The sequence below is a fragment of the Apostichopus japonicus genome, chromosome 23, assembly GCF_037975245.1.
Source record: "Apostichopus japonicus isolate 1M-3 chromosome 23, ASM3797524v1, whole genome shotgun sequence".
NCBI classification, from domain to species: Eukaryota; Metazoa; Echinodermata; class Holothuroidea; order Aspidochirotida; family Stichopodidae; genus Apostichopus; species Apostichopus japonicus.
The window spans coordinates 6,443,764-6,467,146 of NC_092583.1; the positions used below are offsets into that span (position 1 = coordinate 6,443,764).

The 23,383-nt window shown below is 35.8% G+C and overlaps 1 protein-coding gene across 3 annotated transcripts in view; it reads right to left on the bottom strand.

Moving 5' to 3' along the window:
* Window positions 1-23,383, bottom strand: part of LOC139964861 (dual specificity calcium/calmodulin-dependent 3',5'-cyclic nucleotide phosphodiesterase 1A-like) — a 272,661-nt gene that overhangs the window by 92,329 nt on the left and 156,949 nt on the right. The window lies entirely within an intron of this gene.

Sequence of the window (23,383 nt, forward strand, 5' to 3'; positions counted from 1 at the left end):
TCTCCTTTGTCGAATCTCATTGCCAGTAATAAAGAATTAGAAAGAGACTGAGATTTAGCAACACGGAAAGGTTTACTATCGAGTAAAACAATCAATATTCGGTAATTGTTGCTCATATAATATATAAGTGTATACCTTACTGGACCAATTGAAGTTTTATTTTAAGTAACCATAGCAACTTTCATAAAGTGTCGACAATTGGGTGTAAAAGTCTTCTTTCAAGTGCCTCTCAAGTAAAGAAAAGTACCATTTTCCTAAGGGAACAATAACATATTCTAATACAACCATTGAGCGCTGCAACACTTATTTCTTTGAGGTTATTTAATGCTTAGGACATCGTCTACCTCGGATACTGTTGTTTAAGTTGTAATTAGGAGAATCTTCCAGTTAAATTATTATCAAAGAGTGTGGCCACCAACAGCTGTAATTACCATGCACACTTTATCAGAGTATTGAGTGAATCATAATTAGTAAATTTGTTACAATGACAGTTTTTCAAAACTACATTATCAATTTAATTCTGCTACTTCACATAAAAAGTCGAATTCCAGTGGTCACCCTGGCGAGGTTTTTATGACCGTCGCACTAGATAATTCAGCAAGTATTAAACTTTTCATCCAAATTTCAGTATTGTAGCAGTGAAATGCGTTAATGAAGGAATTCATATTCATACAGATGGGTATGCACAGTGTCTCGAATGTGAGGAACGTTAAGCAGTTATGTAAGTGATCAAAATATGATAGTGGTAGTACGAAACAATAGGCCTTCCGTTTTGATATTTGGTTACTTACAGCTAGTCTGAGCAATTAATATATGTGTAACATCAATTACAATGCTTGCTTTAATATATTTCTGAGAGAACACTATGGAGAGAATCGATTTAGAAATAAACTGACATTTTTATCGCCACATGAAGCTCTTATTTAAGACCATTATAAGATGGTGCTTCACATTTTAACACGGAGAATGGTGTGGACATAAAATAACACGTTTACATATTGGGGTTTTCGTGATTCGGTGTTGTCTCGCTAGTATATCGGGGACAATACCCTTGCACTTTAGAGAGATGAAGTATCTATGTGTTTCTCTGCTATCAGAATACTCAATCGTTTGACTAAATGATTATACACGTTACAAAATCAGGCGATTCGTTTGCTAATTCAAGATTACCAAATCTTGACTGTTGTTTAGAATAATTCGGTCAATGGAACCCGAAAGGAGTTTGACAGATGCACGTATGAGAGGAGTTTATAACATTAACTGAAGCAGCTTGCCTCGAGCCAGACGACACTTAACCCTTGTTAATGGTCCTAATGACCATAATGGCCGTCAAAGATGACGTAAGAACTTACAAGATGAATAGCAAAGATTGATGTACAAGTTGCATGGGCGAACATATCGCGAATTAAACTACACAGTGTGCAGAAAAGTGTCTGTATGTCCTATAGACACATATCTGTTGTATACCTACATGCAGTACATGCGCTGTCTACATAAAGCTTACGCAGAACGTTCGCATGTATGTTTTCTGGTTAATGTGCATGTGGTAGACTGCAAACTGTAACCGATAAAAACAAACCAATTTTATTGAGGACCGATAACATGTTCTAATGAATAAAGGTTTTATGTTATATATTCGCAAACCGCATCCAACCCATTAAACCAGCCATAATGACCGTGTGGAACTGAGTAGTATGTATAAAAGGTCGGTGCACCATCAATATATGAAGGTATCCACAGATTGATAAGAAAAGTAAGTAAAGTAAGTAAAGTAAGAAAAGCAAGTAAAGCAAGTAAAGCAAGTAAAGCAAGTAAAGTAAGTAAAGCAAGTAAAGTAAGTAAAGCAAGTAAAGCAAGTAAAGCAAGTAAAGCAAGTAAAGCAAGTAAAGTAAGTAAAGCAAGTAAAGCAAGTAAAGCAAGTAAAGTAAGTAAAGCAAGTAAAGCAAGTAAAGCAAGTAAGGCAAGTAAAGCAAGTAAAGCAAGTAAAGCAAGTAAAGTAAGTAAAGCAAGTAAAGCAAGTAAAGTAAGTAAAGCAAGTAAAGCAAGTAAAGCAAGTAAAGCAAGTAAAGCAAGTAAAGCAAGTAAAGCAAGTAAAGCAAGTAAAGTAAGTAAAGCAAGTAAAGCAAGTAAAGTAAGTAAAGCAAGTAAAGCAAGTAAAGCAAGTAAAGCAAGTAAAGCAAGTAAAGCAAGTAAAGCAAGTAAAGCAAGTAAAGTAAGTTAAGCAAGTAAAGCAAGTAAAGTAAGTTAAGCAAGTAAAGCAAGTAAAGCAAGTAAAGCAAGTAAAGTAAGTTAAGCAAGTAAAGCAAGTAAAGCAAGTAAAGCAAGTAAGCAAGTAAAGCAAGTAAAGCAAGTAAAGCAAGTAAAGCAAGTAAAGCAAGTAAAGCAAGTAAAGTAAGTTAAGCAAGTAAAGCAAGTAAAGTAAGTTAAGCAAGTAAAGCAAGTAAAGCAAGTAAAGCAAGTAAAGCAAGTAAGCAAGTAAAGCAAGTAAAGCAAGTAAAGCAAGTAAAGCAAGTAAAGCAAGTAAAGCAAGTAAAGTAAGTTAAGCAAGTAAAGCAAGTAAAGTAAGTAAAGCAAGTAAAGCAAGTAAAGTAAGTTAAGCAAGTAAAGCAAGTAAAGCAAGTAAAGCAAGTAAGCAAGTAAAGCAAGTAAAGCAAGTAAAGCAAGTAAAGCAAGTAAAGTAAGTTAAGCAAGTAAAGCAAGTAAAGTAAGTAAAGCAAGTAAAGCAAGTAAAGTAAGTTAAGCAAGTAAAGCAAGTAAAGCAAGTAAAGCAAGTAAGCAAGTAAAGCAAGTAAAGCAAGTAAAGCAAGTAAGGTAAGTAAAGCAAGTAAAGCAAGTAAGCAAGTAAAGTAAGTAAAGCAAGTAAGCAAGTAAAGCAAGTAAAGAAAGTAAAGCAAGTAAGCAAGTAAAGTAAGTAAAGCAAGTAAGCAAGTAAAGCAAGTAAAGCAAGTAAAGCAAGTAAGCAAGTAAAGCAACTAAAGCAAGTAAAGCAAGTAAAGTAAGTAAAGCAAGTAAGCAAGTAAAGCAAGTAAAGCAAGTAAGCAAGTAAAGCAACTAAAGCAAGTAAAGCAAGTAAAGTAAGTAAAGTAAGTAAAGCAAGTAAAGCAAGTAAGGTAAGTAAAGCAAGTAAAGCAAGTAAGCAAGTAAAGTAAGTAAAGCAAGTAAAGCAAGTAAAGCAAGTAAAGCAAGTAAAGTAAGTAAAGCAAGTAAAGCAAGTAAGGTAAGTAAAGTAAGTAAAGCAAGTAAAGCAAGTATAAAGCAAGTTAAGCAAGTAAAGCAAGTAAAGTAAGTAAAGTAAGTAAAGCAAGTAAGCAAGTAAAGCAAGTAAAGAAAGTAAAGCAAGTAAGCAAGTAAAGTAAGTAAAGCAAGTAAGCAAGTAAAGCAAGTAAAGCAAGTAAAGCAAGTAAGCAAGTAAAGCAACTAAAGCAAGTAAAGCAAGTAAAGTAAGTAAAGCAAGTAAGCAAGTAAAGCAAGTAAAGCAAGTAAGCAAGTAAAGCAACTAAAGCAAGTAAAGCAAGTAAAGTAAGTAAAGTAAGTAAAGCAAGTAAAGCAAGTAAGGTAAGTAAAGCAAGTAAAGCAAGTAAGCAAGTAAAGTAAGTAAAGCAAGTAAAGCAAGTAAAGCAAGTAAAGCAAGTAAAGTAAGTAAAGCAAGTAAAGCAAGTAAGGTAAGTAAAGTAAGTAAAGCAAGTAAAGCAAGTATAAAGCAAGTTAAGCAAGTAAAGCAAGTAAAGTAAGTAAAGCAAGTAAAGCAAGTAAAGCAAGTAAAGCAAGTAAAGTAAGTAAAGCAAGTAAGCAAGTAAAGCAAGTAAAGCAAGTAAGCAAGTAAAGCAACTAAAGCAAGTAAAGCAAGTAAAGTAAGTAAAGTAAGTAAAGCAAGTAAAGCAAGTAAGGTAAGTAAAGCAAGTAAAGCAAGTAAGCAAGTAAAGTAAGTAAAGCAAGTAAAGCAAGTAAAGCAAGTAAAGCAAGTAAGCAAGTAAAGTAAGTAAAGCAAGTAAAGCAAGTAAAGCAAGTAAAGCAAGTAAAGTAAGTAAAGCAAGTAAAGCAAGTAAGGTAAGTAAAGTAAGTAAAGCAAGTAAAGCAAGTATAAAGCAAGTTAAGCAAGTAAAGCAAGTAAAGTAAGTAAAGCAAGTAAAGCAAGTAAAGTAAGTAAAGCAAGTAAAGCAAGTATAAAGCAAGTTAAGCAAGTAAAGCAAGTAAAGTAAGTAAAGCAAGTTAAGCAAGTAAAGCAAGTAAAGCAAGTAAAGCAAGTAAGCAAGTAAAGCAAGTAAAGCAAGTAAAGCAAGTAAAGCAAGTAAAGCAAGTATAAAGCAAGTAAAGCAAGTAAAGCAAGTAAAGCAAGTATAAAGCAAGTAAAGCAAGTAAGCAAGTAAAGCAAGTAAAGCAACTAAAGCAAGTAAAGCAACTAAAGCAAGTAAAGCAAGTAAGGTAAGTAAAGCAAGTAAAGCAAGTATAAAGCAAGTAAAGCAAGTAAAGCAAGTAAAGCAAGTAAAGCAAGTAAGCAAGTAAAGCAACTAAAGCAAGTAAAGCAAGTAAAGCAAGTAAAGCAAGTATAAAGCAAGTAAAGCAAGTAAAGCAAGTAAGGCAAGTAAAGCAAGTAAAGCAAGTATAAAGCAAGTAAAGCAAGTAAAGCAAGTAAAGCAAGTAAAGCAAGTATAAAGCAAGTAAAGCAAGTAAAGCAAGTAAAGCAAGTAAAGCAAGTAAAGCAAGTAAAGCAAGTAAAGCAAGTAAAGCAAGTAAAGCAAGTAAAGCAAGTAAAGCAAGTAAAGCAAGTAAAGCAAGTAAAGCAAGTATAAAGCAAGTAAGCAAGTAAAGCAAGTAAAGTAAGTAAAGCAAGTAAAGCAAGTAAAGCAAGTAAAGCAAGTATAAAGCAAGTAAAGCAAGTAAAGCAAGTTAAGCAAGTAAAGCAAGTAAAGCAAGTAAAGCAAGTAAAGCAAGTATAAAGCAAGTAAGCAAGTAAAGCAAGTAAAGCAAGTAAAGCAAGTATAAAGCAAGTAAAGCAAGTAAAGCAAGTATAAAGCAAGTAAGCAAGTAAAGCAAGTAAAGTAAGTAAAGCAAGTAAAGCAAGTATAAAGCAAGTAAAGCAAGTAAAGCAACTAAAGCAAGTAAAGCAAGTAAAGCAAGTATAAAGCAAGTAAGCAAGTAAAGCAAGTAAAGTAAGTAAAGCAAGTAAAGCAAGTAAAGCAAGTAAAGCAAGTATAAAGCAAGTAAAGCAAGTAAAGCAACTAAAGCAAGTAAAGCAAGTAAGGCAAGTAAAGCAAGTAAAGCAACTAAAGCAAGTAAAGCAAGTAAGGCAAGTAAAGCAAGTAAAGCAAGTAAAGCAAGTAAAGCAAGTAAAGCAAGTAAAGCAAGTAAAGCAAGTAAGCAAGTAAAGCAAGTAAAGCAAGTAAAGCAAGTAAAGCAAGTAAAGCAAGTAAAGCAAGTAAGCAAGTAAAGCAACTAAAGCAAGTAAAGCAAGTAAGGCAAGTAAAGCAAGTAAAGCAAGTAAAGCAAGTAAAGCAAGTAAAGCAAGTAAGCAAGTAAAGCAAGTAAAGTAAGTAAAGCAAGTAAAGCAAGTAAAGCAAGTAAAGCACGCAAGCAAGCAAGCAATTGCATGCTCGCATAATAGTACATATTTAAAAGAGTAAGAATACAACATGTAAAAGGATAAAAACACAAGTAGTATAAAGGAAAGTTCAGAAATAAAAGTTTACAAGTAAGATAATTAAACTTGTCAAACATGAAAATGCACAGCCCCAAGCCAAAACAGATATATACAAGAATAGAAAGCGCCTAACGAATGAAAAGGTTGTTATAAAGCGTAATGCACTGTGGAATAAAAAATGACTTGTGTCTGTTAGTGGCAGCATACGGGAGTCTCATCCGTCCACTGCGAGGAATTGCTACCCCGGCAAGATCTGCATATAAGGGATGGGTATTGTCGGCAAGTACTGCATTAAGTTTAACTTGAAGAAGACTTTGGTAGGATGAGTCAACCGTTGGCTGATTTTCACCTAAAATACGACTAGCTTGTTTAATAATTGTGTCGATACGTTAAATTGACTACCTGCTACTATATTGTCATTAAGGACGTTCCTTATCTCTGGCAAGCATTTTTCTCTTCAATTTCGGTGATCGGGTACAATTGATGTCCTAAGAACTTATACATTTGCCGATATTTCATATTATTTAACAAATTTGTATCCCGGATAAATATATATATCCCGCTGTATATTCATAGAATACCAAGACGCTTTATAAATCCCGCGTAACTTCTGTTGTTGTCAGCATCGTTTGTGTATTTCATTTTGGACAGTTCCTCTTCTTTTAGCTGCATTAATACCTCTTTCCTCAGAACACCTCATTATTTTGCATGTATCTGATATCATAAAATGTTTCTCGATTTTCTGTCACATCCAGGTACCTCTCTTATGTTATGCCCTAGTCGGTTTTGATCTTATGTTGCCTCAAAGAACCTCAAGCTTGGCTGAGAAAAGATATCATCGTTTCTTATATTCTTTATAGGTCGTATATGATATGGCAAGTTCAATGATCCCTGTAGACGGATAAAACTACCTAATAATATTATGTTTAGCAGTCAGACGTCACGCTAAGCCGTATGGGGTGTTAGTAATTACATCTCTCTGTCAACGTGCAAAGATGAATGGAGAAGGTATACATTCAAAGTTTCTCTTTGAAACCGATTCACAAAGTATTGAAACAGTTGGTGGATTTTGTTTGCTTTAATGAATTTTCATCCATCATTCAATGTTTGCATTGTGTTAAACCTTTGGCACAAGAGAGATAAGGAAAATGAGGAAAATCACCCAGACTATTTACATTTTCCTATGTTAGATATTCGTTTCTTTGGAAGCAATTACGCAGTTGTCATGTAATCTTCCTCTCTGCCTCAAACCACATGACCCAATAACCGATATTAAAGCGGGATTATAGGATGCAAATTAATGAGAGGGCATGCTTCTGAAAGATTAAACCCCGCTCTTGTTTTCATGTGTTATTTTCGTCGCAAATAACAGATGACATGTGATTTCGTCTTTGATTAATTACTTAAAATATTGTCATTTCTTGCATACTTTCTTTAAACTTTTCGCGCCCGATTCGCATTTTTCGACCATTGACTAACATGTAATAGCTCTTCTGCAGTTGTATGGGTTTGGATTAAAATAACTTAACTTTCCGAAAACCTTAAACTGCTGAAGTAAGCGGTAAAGCACAGTACAACGAGAACATAATGTACAACGTAAGGTCCATGTATCTATCGAACTGTCTGTCCGTCTGTTCGTCAGTCCTTCAGGCTCCCCTCCCTCCGTCCCTCCGTCCCTCCCTGAATCCTCCCATCTATGAATCCACTACTTCTTGTAAACAATGACCCGTATCATGTATCCAAAGGGATAATAAACACAAAAGGGAGACTTTTGTGATCATCTTCAATCTTTTAACAGCAGCACATTTAATATTTTGCACAACAACCTTGGTGTTCCTTAACAGGTAAATTCCACTGCCTATAAAAGTATTACATCATTTATTTCATATCTGTTACTCTCTTTTTATTGTTTCACAGGACCACTGTTTATAACAGCTATGTTGATTGTTTTACCCTGTATAAATATATTAAATAAATAACAATTAAAACACGGTTTATTAATGTTCATAATTTTACTACCATTGCTTATATTAAGTCAATCATAATGTTGAACATATTTCATCCACCAAGAATTCATCATGCAAATAAATAAATGAATGAATGAATAAATAAATAGATAAACGAACGAACGAACGAGCGAGCGAGCGAACGAACGAACGAACGAACGAACGAACGAACGAACGAACGAACGAACGAACGAACGAACGAACGAACGAACGAACGAACGAACGAACGAACGAACGAACGAACGAACGAACGAACGAACGAACGAACGAACGAACGAACGAACGAACGAAAAAAAACGAACGAAGAAACGAACCAAAAAAAAAAAAAACGAACCAAAAAACGAACTAACGAACGCGGTCAATACACTTAAGAAATTTTCTGTATTATTGATATAAGCCGGACTTCCAATGTGGCTCAGCGTGACACAGCTTACTTTTGAGAAACATTATACACATCGGCCTACAACGTAACAGCGTATGTTGCTGGTATTGCGCAGTGTGTTTTAAAGGCATTGAAGACTCGCCCCAAACCACGGGTCGCCCTCTGAAGAAAGTTAACTTTCCGTTGACTCTAAGTGAAGTTTTCTTCTTGTCGCTACAAAATGCAGACAGTAATGAAACGTGATACCTTGTTATCTTTTATCTGGACCTGAGATCATGGAGTTCCATAACAACTCCCTGCTGAGATGTCCATCGCTGATAAGTACACTGTGTTGTGGGTATTGACCGTTGCTGCATGTATCGACTGTACACTAGTGTCTAATTACCGACGGTAGCAAGCTGTGTGTGTATTTTCTGGGATCGATGGTGGTGTCTAACACTTCTTTTACACCTCATTCGAAACTAGGTCAGATTACCGGCATCAGACGTTTCTTTATGCGCGATTCGTCACTCCGTTTAATATACTCATATTTTTATTTATAAACAAATGAACCATGTGTTGAATTCTTTGTTGACGCAGTAGATTACATTTGGTCTATTAGCAACAGTAGCGTGTCGTGAGCTTATTATCATATAGCGTAATTAATGGAGGAATGAAATATCGTAATTACTAGAGCTATGGAGCATTTTATGACTTTCACAGTTATAACAATATTTTGCTGTCACTATAATGATATGTAGGGTTTATTATATCGTATATATACTTTTTCGTGTAGTCTAACTGCTGGAAAAGTGAAATATGATTTGTACATTCATTTTTTGGTAGGCAAACATAACCAACAGCTTACAATCTATTTCCAACGAGTTTTGTGTTATCTTGATTACTATACTTTCGTCCACAACTACACATGATGCATCAACAAAGTTTGAGATGTTCTGAGGCTATGTTATCTCATGGTTGAAGTGACCCACACTTAGACAGTGACGTAGCCACTAGGGGGTGAGGGCGGGGTGGGGGGGTGGGGGTTATGGTGTAGGCCACCAAATATTACCTCCCGCAAGTTATCTCAGGAAGTGTTTTCAAGAAATAGGTTCGAGCAGTACTCTGCCTGCCTCTTAGATAAGTATTGTATCCATCCACTCCTCTTTACCGGGTAATTGCGAAGTTGTTCTTTGATTAATAATATGCACTGTACCAGTCATTGCGTACATTCAACATACTGTGATGTTACTTCTGAAAGCGCTTGGCAAACGCTCCTTCGATACGTGTATGATACACTGATAGCTCGATATGTAACATACGCGTTATGACTGTTTAAGCAGTCCTTTTCAAAAGGGAAAAGCTGCAACACTCATTCATTATTATTCAGCCGACAATTACAATAAACAACTGGACGCATGGATAATGCCTATATAAACAGACGAAGAAACTGAATGAAAATAATTCCGGTCATTTAGGTACGCGCGTAAATGATTTTTTGACCTATGACACATTTCCACATCATGCATTTCCATGGCAACCGTTGCTATGGTACCCGATAGAGCACTATAGGCGACAAAACCAATTGACCATAATACGTCATCCACATGTACATGACAAAACTCTAAAGTCTAAACTCATGCCTAGTCTGTTCTATGGTCCATCGCCAGGTGACTGCCCAATTCAAACTTCCGCAGATATAGTTATAGGCATTAAGCCTACATTTTTGTCATACCAGTAAAGGAAGCAAATAAGCAACCGTATGTCCCCCTATAGATATTTCCTCTCTTAATAGTCACTTTCAAAACTTACTTTGGCATAAATTAAGCGATTTTTGTCGCACAATAGTATTTTAGGCGAATAAACAAATATCATAACTTTTAACCATGAAAGGAACACTTAAAAGACAATTATTTTACTTGCAACTTTTGGAACGAAGCTTAGGTCCATAATTGTGCCAACATTTGTCGTAATCCTGGGGACATAAAACTACTATAGGCGAAACTTTGCCGGCATTGTCTTGGTCTCAACCCGAGGCCTGATTATTCGAGTCCTTCCCAACCAAGTCCCAGTTCTTGAAAAACGACTTCGACCCCGGAGTAGTGTCCTCTGACATTGGTTACAATACGCAAAACTGTGGTAAACAGACACAACAATGTTCAATTGCTAAAGCATAACTGAACTAAATACAAGGGTTTGACTTGTACGGGATAACATATCAACTTTTACCTCAAAAATGCACAAAACGAAAATAGAGACACCAGTTGATATGAAAGCACGTTATGTTTTCATTATAACAACCGATACTTAATTTATTTTGATATGTTAAGATTCTTTTCTCTTACGAGCAAGTAGTTTCGAGCAGAAGTAATAATCAGTGATGAATGTCTTGAGTACGGTAAACACTTGGTTGAAAATCTCACAAATACAAACATTGAAGTAGTGTATTATCTGCAAAACCTTGCATGTTCTTTGAGGTCATATTTTAGAATAAACCTGATCTACAATTGTGCAACAAACAAAAGTGACTTCCACTGACAAGCTTTTATCTTTTGTTTTATTTGCCGTCTCGCTTCTTTTGGTTCTTATATACTGACATCTCTTATCAAATGTGAGGACGTAAACACATTTATTAACTTTAAGGACCTCTAGAGGCTTTCTGACGTAGATAAACGACGGTTGCTACATGATCACATACAGATAAACAGCCGCTTGACAGATCAAACGGATTTAATACTGAATGTGGATATATATATATATATATATAAATATATATATATATATACAACCAAACATTGGCTGTTTTACCTCCAAACACTTACCTAATTTAATTATTGTATCTCACTCTAGATCCAGCCTTTCTCTAAATGCAGCATAGTTGTTTAACAGTTTTTCCGTTATTCCTATATATGTATATATGCATATATAATTATGCCTATACATATATATATATATAGATAGGGCTATATATATCTATAAATATATATATCTATATATATAGATATATAGTTATATATATATATATATATAGTTATATATATATATACATATATATAGTTATATATATATATATATATATAGATATAGATATAGATATAGATATATAGTCAACGCGCAAGACTTTTCATGCGAACAGTATGGCTTGAATCATTAATCTCGTGAAACAGCCACACTTCTTCCTCTGGTGTGAGGGAGGCGGTTGTTTGTGTCACTTTGAGAAGTGTTTGTTAAAATTGTTAAAGGGGCACCCTTCCCCGACGTATAAATACTATATAACATTCGGTGAACTTGTTACTTTATTGTTTGTGGGTTTTTTGAAGGTTATACACTTTTAACAATTTGCACACGTAACTTTCGTGGCAAACGCATCATGCTTTAGTTTTGCCAGGTATGATACGCGACCGTCGTGGTATAATACTGAATAGCCTCGGACAGCCGGCGAAAAGGGTCAATTTATTTTAAGAGCGTCACCTGATAATTTCAAAGTTACTGTGTAAATGATCATCCCATTGGGAAATGAAGAGAAGACGTCATTCCATGGAGCACAGCAGAGAATGGATGTGTGTTTGAATGTATTCCCTTCTTGCCTGCTGGGTGCCAAATCATTTGAAGCTTACATTTACAGAGCGTAAAATTCAATGAATAACTGAATAAAGACCTCCGTAGTCGAGTACACTGCAGATTAATATTTTGCATTCTATAAGTAAAGGAGAACTTTTGCCTTGTAAGAAAAGAAAAAGAAAAATACCTTCAGCAGACTAGCAATGAGGTATACTGTGATTCCCCAGAAAGAAATCCCCAGAAACTTGGCCGTAATAGCCCACAATAAAACTGTTTATTCTTTGAATTCTAGAAAGTGACGTACAATGATGAATCAGTTGAAATGAACAGAAAAATAAGAGGCTATGCGTGAAGTTAAATTATTTCTGCCTAACTTGGCATGCTTAACTTACTATATTACAACATTAACTCTTTTTCAATTATTTATCTATCTATATCTACATATCTCTCTCTCTCTCTATATATATATATATACCTATATCTATATTATGTATATATATATATATATATATATATATATATATATATTTATTTATTTATATATATGGTGCTTTGAATCTGACAATTAACACAGAATTACTACTTTTATAGGCAAGCCAAGCCGTAAATAAGAAATGAATGTGTAGCAATAATTCTACTTCACAACCAGTTGAGTCTTAAAAGGACGAACCGGTCATGTATGGGAATTTATTTGGTGAGTTGACCTTCATCCGTCCGTCCGTCCGTTCCTCCGTCCGTTCCTCCGTCCGTCAGAGATGTATGCGTTTACAACCATTTTGGTATTATCAAGCGTTTCTTCACATTTCGAGTAGTCCGCTACAGAACATTTTGTCACACATATCTACTGAAAGGTTTCTTTTATTGTTGACCGCGGTCGATTATGTCAGCACCGGATTGTAACAAATATAATAAAAATGCAGCCTAAATATTCAAGAATAAACCTAAGACAGAGAAAAAAAACAAAGAATCATGGAACAACTTGGCGAAATCTTCTGCAGGGTTATACTGGAGGCTCGATGACCATTATTGTGTGTTTGGTTTTGTTTAATAACTTTGATCTATTTTTCATGTTTGTGAACAGGCATGCGTGGATAAGTGACTAAAAGTAAAGAGTTTGATAACTTTCATGAAGTTTACACGAAATAAATGAAGGTGTCACATCAATGTATCACATCTAAGAATGAAGGTGTCACTTGAATGTATCACATCGAAGGACTTCATCACAAGAAATTGCAAACATTCAATGTTTCTTTTGCTCACATGTTCAGTCAAAATGCGGACAATGAAAAGTAAGACGGCCAATATAGTGATGTCCCTAAGTTTGATTGTTCAGTAGAAGAAAAAAAAATATGAAAGAATAAGCGCAGTGGTAAGTCGTCATAAAAATGAATATCTGGTTATTTGACACTCTATTAGAATGTAAATTGTCACTAATTTCCTTTGGGGATGATGGCATAAATATTTGTGGCATGATAGAGGTAATTTTACTCCGTCAAGTTATTCAAGGCATAAGGTGTCAACAGAAACAGGGCAACTTGACAGAAAGAAATTCCAATGGATTTGAAAAAAAGGAGAAAGGGGAATTGTCTTTTGCTTGAATAATGAGTACTGAGCTTGGCTGTCTAAAATACCTTATAAATGCTGTAAATTCTGAACTTTTCAATGTTACATCGCTATGAATTCTGGGAACAAGTCAAAAGTTCCGTGTTATTATCTTTTCATTTAAGGTATAAATTTCAAGTTTGTACTTTTCCATTGTGCTATTTTTTCAAGCCAAGTTGTCATCAGAGATGGTTTGTGGTGGCGATGATCATTCTTGTACACAAATATCATAGAAATATGATAAAGAAAGTTTTACATTAGTGCACTTATTGGAAGCGTGTAACATTTTTTGTAAGTGGTTGCTCACGTCCATTCCAATGGCACCATTTGTTAATAAATTTAACATTCACATTTCAGTATTTTTAGCAGATCAAGTTTACTGATCCCTCGAAGTTTATTACAAGGTTTATGATATAGCAGGTTTTGTTCCACCGCACTAGAAATACGTATTATAATAGTGCCTATGTGTATCGAATCTCGGATACACAATAAAACCGTTCATGTTAAAACAACACTCATAAAACTTCTGACGGCTAACCCTTTTTACACGTTCAAACGATTGAAATATTCAGCCATAATTTTACCATATTTTGTAATTGTACACATTGTCGATTTTACTATTGGAATTATGCAGAAACCCTTTTTACAACGTTCAACTATTGAAACCTTCAGCCATAATTTTACCATATTTTTTAATTGTACACAGAGTCGATTTTACTGTTGGGAGTATGCAGAAACCCTTTTTACAACGTTCAACTATTGAAACATTCAGCCATAATTTTACCATATTTTGTAATTGTGCACATTGTCGATTTTACTGTTGGAAGTATGCAGAGACAGATGCTTTGGGACACACTTCAGTCATTGATGTTATAGTACAGTCTTGTACATTACTCTTTCTGTCTAACACACACAAACACCCACACTCAAATGTAGACAGTGCGTTGATCAATGATGGCTTTCTATCCGTATGACGAAACATAAAGAAGACTATTCATGTATATGAGTACACACTATATGCCATGTCGGTTGGAACCATTCAAGCTTTTGCATAGTAAAAATACCGAGAGTGTCCCATAAATGCTGCAAAACTTAACCAACATACTACACTAAGTTCCTACCGGCTTTTAGAAAATAAAGTAGCATTAGCTAGCAGCATGCTTATAGATTATGTGAAAGAAAAAAAATCGGTTGACGTCACAACAAAAACAAAACTCAACTTTTCAACGCTTGGACGGATCCAATCTCTACGAATTTAAATTCATTTCAGTTCATTGGGATCACTTGCGGTGGCGGCGTCTAAATTAGACCAATAAATCTACGTTACAGCATCGATTGAAAATATAAAAAAATGGATAGACTGAATGTTACAATGAGCATATCACGTGACACTATAGGTAAAAGAAACATACCGATTAAAGGTTTGTACAACTGCGCACTGTGACACAAGACGTAAATGATATGCATATAAGAGGATGAGTTCGTCACGCAATATATGTGCGGCTAAATGCCAGTAATGAAATGGCAACAAACTGGTGACGATACACAGATAAGAAAGAGAAAGAGGTATGGGAATACATGAGAGAGAGAGGGAGGGGGGGGGGGGAGAGTGACAGAGAGAGGTATAAAAATCGATGACGATTTTTTTTTTTGCATTTGAAATTTTTTATGTTGTAAACCGTGTTCACAAAGCGCCTTCAAGTATAGAAAATACCCAATGAACTTATGAAGGTCCATGAAACCTATAAACTTCTGACTTACCTTATTCTTTCCGTATAGTAGGAATACCTATATATTACCCAAACAGCATTTTAAGTCGGTCATGCACCAGCGTGTGAGTTAGTCATATATGAGAGGCCTGCCACTTTTTGACAATATATTATGTTTCTAGAAGGTGAACTCATAAACTCCCCTTGTTATATTTGTTTTTACATGAGTGGAACGCAATGACATATAAGTGCCAGGGTGACGTGGTAATGGCTAGAGGGACGTGTAAGGTCAAGGGTTGCGTGGTAAGTGCTAGAATGACGTAGTTTGGGCTAGAGTGACGTGGAAGCCGACCTGGAAGACTGCAGGTTGTTTCTTGGTGATACTGAATTGTACAAGCATAAACTTTGTAAGCTGGAGCGAAGGTCATTGACTGATAGTGGACATTGTACAATTATTGAACGCTTTGATGCATCATATTAAGAATAACCCGGGTTGAAAACTTCAACCTTCCTACAAACGTAACTTGCGATACGATCAACTCGAGGTGTGCGCGCATTGTGGCACATACTGACCAATAACTAATCTGACTCAAATGGCATGCTATGGCATCCATCTCTATCTGCCTCGAAATATGAAATACCAGTAAAACAAACATTATATATACGAATCATGCAATTCAGGTGCAGCCAAGAAATCATGTTTCTTATACCTTTTTAATGTTGGTGAGAACCAATAGATGGCGGGATTTTGCAGACCTTCCAGATTCAGTAAATTATTATGTGTTTTACGTAAATACTCATTATTCCCTAAACCATTGAAACTTATAAATTTCTTTGCTTAGGTATTTTTCATGAATCATGTTGATGGAAATCTATGAGAATGTACAAACAGTTATAGCAAGAATGACGTACCGCGCTCACTAAATTGATAGTGATAAACCTTTATTAGATCCCATTCCTCCCCGTGTCTCTCCCAATCGTTAAAGCGACGAGTAACTACCCTGTGGTATTCGTAAATACCGAATGTTTTACACATAACAAAAAGAAAGAGATATTATTGCTAAGTTCCCTTGCGTTTCTTTCACGCCTTGCTCTCACGATGCAAATAAGTTGCCTTTGATATGTTCTTGCAAGGTATGAATTATCAACACACTGAAACTACTAAACATGTAAAAATAAGATAGGGATATGCATTGCATGTATTCCTGGTGAGGCTATAGCCAAGTTTATACCTGTTGCGTGTGATGTACTGTAGCTTCCCAACTGGAATATACATAACTTATTTATAACGCGGGCATATCCCCCTGGAAGGGTGCTTGAGAAATGAAAGTAACAACGAATGAACGAAAGGGTTATTGGTTAAAGCTGATGAATGCTTGACGCATAAGATGAGTTTCCATATGTTTTATGAACGAAGTGAGGGGAAGCACATCCAGAGGCGAGGAGCATCTACCTCGAACGATCTGTCACCCCATGTTTGTTTAGGCCGTTGTTCTTGGAGTAAATGTATGTTACATGTCTGGAGCAAGTCAGAGATATAAGATGTAGCCAAGCCATTCAACGATCTGTAGGTAATTAACAGGAGTTTGTAAGTAATTCGGTGAGAGACCGGAAGCCGATGGTGTGACAAGACTTGTTACTATCCGTGCAGCAGTATTTTGAAGGCGTTGAAGTCGAGTGATTTAAGACCAGAGAAGCGTGTTTCCATTATTCATGGAAGAATCGAAAATCAAGTTTCTTGCCTGTTTTAACGGATGAAATCTGAGAATTACCAATCTAAATAAACAGAAAACTGATCTGCGAGAGCTTCTGGTGGGATCCAAAAATTATTCAGTTTTGTGTCATTCAACTTCAAAAAACTTCTCTGCATCCACATTCGAGTTTCTTCGATGAACAAAACCTCATTAGTCAAACAGTCGAAACCTGTTTTGTCACATCTTCCAAGAAGCAAAATAGTTCCATATAAAAGATATTATGTAATCTGCAGCCCCCCCCCCCCACAGGGCCCGATACTGGTGTGTGGTGAGTAAGATGCACAAGTTGGTGTGTGGGACACACATGCTTTTAATCTCCGTCTGGGGCTCTAGGTAGACACGCTAGGTATTGTTGAGTAGCAGGTGGCCCGAGAAAGGCATCATTTACTATACAGGAAAATTACGCTACCTTTATATTAAGACCTTCCATCACACATTGTTGAATACAACCGAAAGAATGAAGTTTGTGTCGAAGGATGACCAACAAATCGTTCTAAAGATCAATTCCGCCATACATGCATGTATATAGATGAAATGGTTTTGATCGTAGACTATGTCCTATTTTCATTTTTTAGTCCTCAGAAGCTCGAAATTGACGCTATCGGTACCATGCTCCGGTTACCTACCACATGTCGTGATTTTGAATCATATCACTGAGGAAATAGAACATGCAGGCAATACATGTATATCGTTCATATTCGTACATGCACATTAATTATTTGTTTGGAAATAAATAGGAATGTTTGTGTGAGAGTGGCAGCTCTGAAACTTTCAGCTGGTATTCGCATATAATTTTATTCCCTCCTCTTTTGTTCACAATATTATCAGTAGTTTTTGCATCTGCTAAAGCTCAATTTCGATAGATTATTGAGTTTCATATGAGTGATAATGTTGTAGCTATTACAGCTGGTTAGACTCCGTACAAAACCTCGATTATATAAAAACCACGTTCACAAACGTTCCTTGTGTGAATCACTTGCAAGACTATAAATTAGTACTTTTCAACATGCTATTCCCAGCTAATTCATACGTAGTTAAAGAGCACCTGCAAAAGATAACGTAAAAGTGCGACGGTCGAAGTAGGTTAAAAACTGTTATTCATTCTTGCATGTAAATTTGACAGAGAAATGAAACATTTCTCTTTCTTATCATAACACTAAGTTCTAGATTACTGGCTCTGCCGATTTAATTATTTTCCTTGAGGTGATTGATGTAATTACGGGCAGGCCAATAGTACAGTGACTCGTCTTTTATATCAACTCATCATCAAAAGTAAAAGAAAGTTACCATGAGATGCGAACAACGAAGTAGAATATTTCTGTGGGTTACTGTGAACATGGTATCGTATGTAGTCATATATCAATACTCAATAACAAATGACATATTATAGTTTGTCCATTTAAGAGCGTTACTATTTCTTAATCAATCCAAATGTTAATCATAAACAGCTTATTAATACATAGTCAGAAATATCGAGCAAAGTTCAATCCAAGTATTTTAAAGTCATAAATGCATAACACGCAGTACACTAGTACCGAAGTTTCTAAGGTAACAATGAAGTACTGAGACATTGAGATAGATAGCTCAAAATCTTAATATTTTTGTAGCTAAATATTGAGATATTAGGAGCAGTAATCCATATGTCTTAACATTAAGAAAAGGAATAGTTTATTTTTTGGAACATCTGAATATTGACAATATTGTATTCATATACAAGCTCGTCATGTTTACATATTCACTGATAAAGGTCTTAATATTTCATTATCTGAGTATTAAGAAATCTTACGAGATCTTAATATCTTAATAACTAAATATCTTAATGGTACAATATGCACTTGCATACAATATCTGCATATATCAGTATGCCATCTTTAAGCAATTATGAATATTCAGATACGAGATCTTAATATCTAATACCTTGTATCTAGATTTCAGATATGTACTTCATCTACCGTGTCTAAGCATCGTTAAAATACTTAGCTGTCTACATGTCTAACTCTCTTAACATCATTAAGACATTGAGATACCGAGATCAACTATTATATTAATATCTAGCCACTATGGACATATAATCATAGATATCTAACCATTGAGATATTGAGGTTTCATGATATATTGAAATTGGCATCAACAAATTGAGATATTTATTTTCAGTATTTCCAATATATCAATATTACCCTAAAGAGTCTCCAATAATTGAGAGGGAACGCAGGCACGGGCTAAAGTATTGACTTCTCCGTTCATAATTGTGTTTTAGGTTATATTCCACAAAAGCCCATAGTCATTAGTTGCTTGCATTACACTATTGTTCACTTTGTAAACAGCGTTGATTTTGAATATTACGTACTGAGGTCAAAAACGTTTGCCTGCGCATGCGTGTGATGATTTATTTCATCTCGACCAAACAGAGACAAACCTACTCCATGATATGCTTTGAATTTTCATTGGCTCGATCTCTAGAAATGAACCCTATTTGACCAAAAATACCTCGTCATGATAGAGCGATTATTTACTGCACAATAGTACAAAAAACAACAAAGTAGTCAAGTTATCATATAGGATATAGAAGAACGAGAAACAGATTATCGCTAATATGGTTACAAATTAATATAAGACTACAGTCATCCAAAACGCCACACAGTATCAAACCCAAAAGAAGTAAAAATATATATCATTTTGCTTTTTCATGAGCCTAAACGCTATACAGTATGCAATTGAATTGTAACTGTACTCGAAGTGCGCTATAACAAGTTGACAGAGCAGTTTTCTATGTAGCCATGAATTTTGTTGCTGCTAGAAATCTGAACACTTCTGTTTACCTGTACATAATTCCGTCTCTACTTCTGTTATACCTGTACTTAATTCCGTCTCCAGATTCATAAAAGGAAGATCGGATTACATGATGTATGAAGCGATATGATATTGTAACCAACACTCAACCCTATACCTTACCGATACTTCGCACATATCATCAACTATATAGTCTAAACTAAGACTGTATATTTTGCTTTTGGGTGATCAATAGAAAATCCCATTAGCGGATTCAATCATCATACGCAACAGACGTGATCTTTCCGGTAAATAATATCATCAGAGACCTCTTGTCGAAGCTATAGGATTTAAAAAGAAGAAAAAAAATAGAAACTAAGGAGAAACAACCAGTCTGCTCAATAGGGGAGTACCTCATCCATCAATGTTTATATTTCAGCAGCTTTGACTGATCATGATCAAGTCCACAAGGTATAAAGGTTTTCTGCTAATAATAACGTGCCAAGAATACATTCAGCGGCACTCTCCTGCAGCTGTATATATAGATCCACATGTGTTGACTGACCATACAGAGGTCACGCCATGCAATCAAATTATGCTAGATAGCCAGACGCATGGGGACTAACACATATTCAAATAGTTGCGTGAATCACAGTATGAGTTACCAACTCAGTTATATAGGTAAACACCTCGTTGACGAAGGCTCCTGACATAATCGTGACAGCTGATCTTTTTTTATCAACCCTAGCTGATTTGTGAAACAATAAATCATCTTCTATACGGTCTTTATATATGCTAAACATAAGAATATGGCCCCAAATATGCTGAAAAATGCAAGTTTGTGGCCACAAGAGGTAGACAAAATACATCTCATATTATGATCAGATATGGGGCCAAGCTATACTGACAATTAATTCTATTTTAAAACTTTTGATTTTCTTGGAGGGTCAGCATGAATGATGATGCATCCTCGCGGGAGCATGTGTCGTTATTTTAGATTTATTATAGGCGAACTCGTGGTTATTTGCACGACCTTATACGTTGAGACTAAAACACGAAATATAGGCCTATATATATGTATAGTATTAGCTGTATGTGAGATGTACTACTGTAACCATGGTAACGTAATAAAATCAATCATAAAACATGATATGGATAGCAGTTATATAATGTGTCTATTCTAGTAAAAGATCATTGTTAGGTAAGTTTACTACAATGAGATCATAGTACATAAGTATCAAGTTATTCTTGCCTCGAATGTATTCCAGTGAGCAAATTAAGCGTTATTTGATTGCTTGTCTGGATCTAGCTTGGAACGTTAAATTGAATAGTTTTCACACGATTTCATGTCACAGGAATGAAATTAATGTGTAAGATGTGGTATGAAGTTAAAGTAGGTAAAAACAAACCCAATTATACGCGACGACCGGTTTCGTCCTTTCGTGGCACTTCGGGCTAAGGTAGGAATTGAATCTTAGACGTAACAGACGTTAGTCCATAACATTCGACCACAGTTATTTCTCTTAAGTGAGGGAGGCCTGAGGCACAAGGAGAGCCCTCTGAACGTTTCAAATACTTCTCACAGTGACAGAAATTACAGCACAACATACCTCCCTATATTTGGATATTCTAAATCTATTCATAATCATCAATACTGCTTTCCTTACAATACACGCAGTTACGCATGATTGCTTTTACTCTTTTGACTGTCTTACTGTTGATACGGACGTGTTCGGTAGAACACTGTTAGGTTTGAAGCTTTTAGAGTGATCAAATTGAGTTAATGGCTCTCGATTTTACGCTCAAGTGTTCACTATCTATCTTTTTGCCTCCTTCAATGGACACACTTGCATATATTAAAAGTAGTTGATGTGACTAGATTATGATTTGTTAACTATGTAAATAGCTTCGCTTGTGGCGTATCGGCATATATTTGCTCGGTTTGTGCACGTGACGTAGGAATTGTTGCATCGGATGAAATTGTGTCAAACAAATAGATATAGTAAAACCAAAATCATAATAATAATAACTAAAACAGAACTAAGGATGAAAAGCCAAGCTATATGAGTCCCTCTAACTTTAATAAATCGATTATAATAAAGGACATTGTGTTTATTCAAGATAACGGACATCTCAAGAACAATGATGTACGCTCCATTAACAGGTTCCATTATTTGGCGGCCAGTGGAGAGTGAAATGTGACCGAAATTTCGCAATTTAAGTATAAAAATACTGAACGCTTAAACCGTAATAATAATGAAGCATAGGAAGCTACAGTACATAAAATAAACAGACAACATGTGAAATAGAGAACGAACGGACAGGAATTAAACAGGGAATGAACAGTCTGGACGTGAAGCAGGAAAAGAACAGACAGGACGTGAATCAGGGAATGAACAGACAGGGAGTAAAGCAGGGAATGAAAAGACAGTAAGTGAAGCAGAGAATGAAAAGATAGGAAGCGAAACAGAGAATGAACAGACAGAATGTGAGGCAAAGTAAGAAATGACATGACTTGAAGCGAAGAATGAACGGATAGGAAGTGAAGTAGAGAATGAACAGACAGGATGTGAAGCAAAGAATGAACAGACAGGAAGTGAAGCAGAGAATGCACAGACAGGAAGTGAAGCAGAGAATGAACAGTCAGGATGTGAAATAGAAAATGAACAAACAGGACGTGAAGCAGAGAATGAACAGACAGGACGTGAAGCAGGGAATGAACAGACAGGAAGTGAAGCAGAGAAAGCACAGACAGGAAGTGAAGCAAAGAATGAACAGACAGGACGTGAAGCAGAGAATGCACAGACAGGACGTGAAGCAGAGAATGCAGACAGGAAGTGAAGCAGAGCATGCAGACAGGACGTGAAGCAGAGAATGCATAGACAGGAAGTGAAGCAGAGAATGAACAGTCAAGAAGTAGAGCAAAGAATGAACAGACAGGAAGTGAAGCAGAGAATGCAGACAGGAAGTGAAGCAGAGAATGAACAGTCAGGATGTGAAATAGAAAATGAACAAACAGGACGTGATGTAGAGAATAAACAAATATGACGTGAAGCAAAGAATGAACAGACAGGAAGTGAAGCAGAGAAAGCACAGACAGGAAGTGAAGCAGAGAATGAACAGACAGGACGTGAAGCAGGGAATGAACAGACAGGAAGTGAAGCAGAGAAAGCACAGACAGGAAGTGAAGAAAGAATGAACAGACAGGAAGCGAAGCAGAGAATGCACAGACAGGAAGTGAAGCAGAGAATGAACAAACAGCACGTGAAGCAAAGAATGAACAGACAGAAAGTGAAGCAGAGAAAGTACAGACAGGAAGTGAAGCAGCGAAAGCACAGACAGGAAGTGAAGCAAAGAATGAACAGACAGGAAGTTAAGCAGAGAATGCTCAGACAGATAGTGCAGCAGAGAATGCAGACAGGAAGTGAAGCAGAGAATGAACAGACAGGATGTGAAGTAGAGAATGAACAGACACGACGTGATAGGAAAAAGAAGTTTGACATAGAATGATATCAGGAAAAAGTACTTCAGCTTCGTGAAGATGCAAATGCATTGAGAACAATGCTTTTGTAAAATCGCTCAAAATTTTGTTCTGCCCAGCAAGACTCGATTGTTCTTGAACATAAGTTATTCAGACTCAATTATTTATAATTTATTCACAAGGGTGGTATCCAGCAATTCTGAAATCTGGAGTACTTTTGAAGGTTATGTTTGGTTGTTGTAATGGCTGTAAAAAGGTTACATTTTGCATGTTAATTGGGTAGTGACGACATATGTGACGTACATTAACGTAAAGACATTGAGTAAGTTATACCAGACCTAAACCAAAGATTGTATAACAATACAACTGACATATTAAGTCAAAGGCAGTGAATATTCAAAGCAAAGTGTAGTGACACACAAATTTAAAACTGCCATCCAATACAATGGGCTTCTTTACTTCGGTCTAAGCGCAAAAATTACCTGACTCGCTTGTGAAGAAT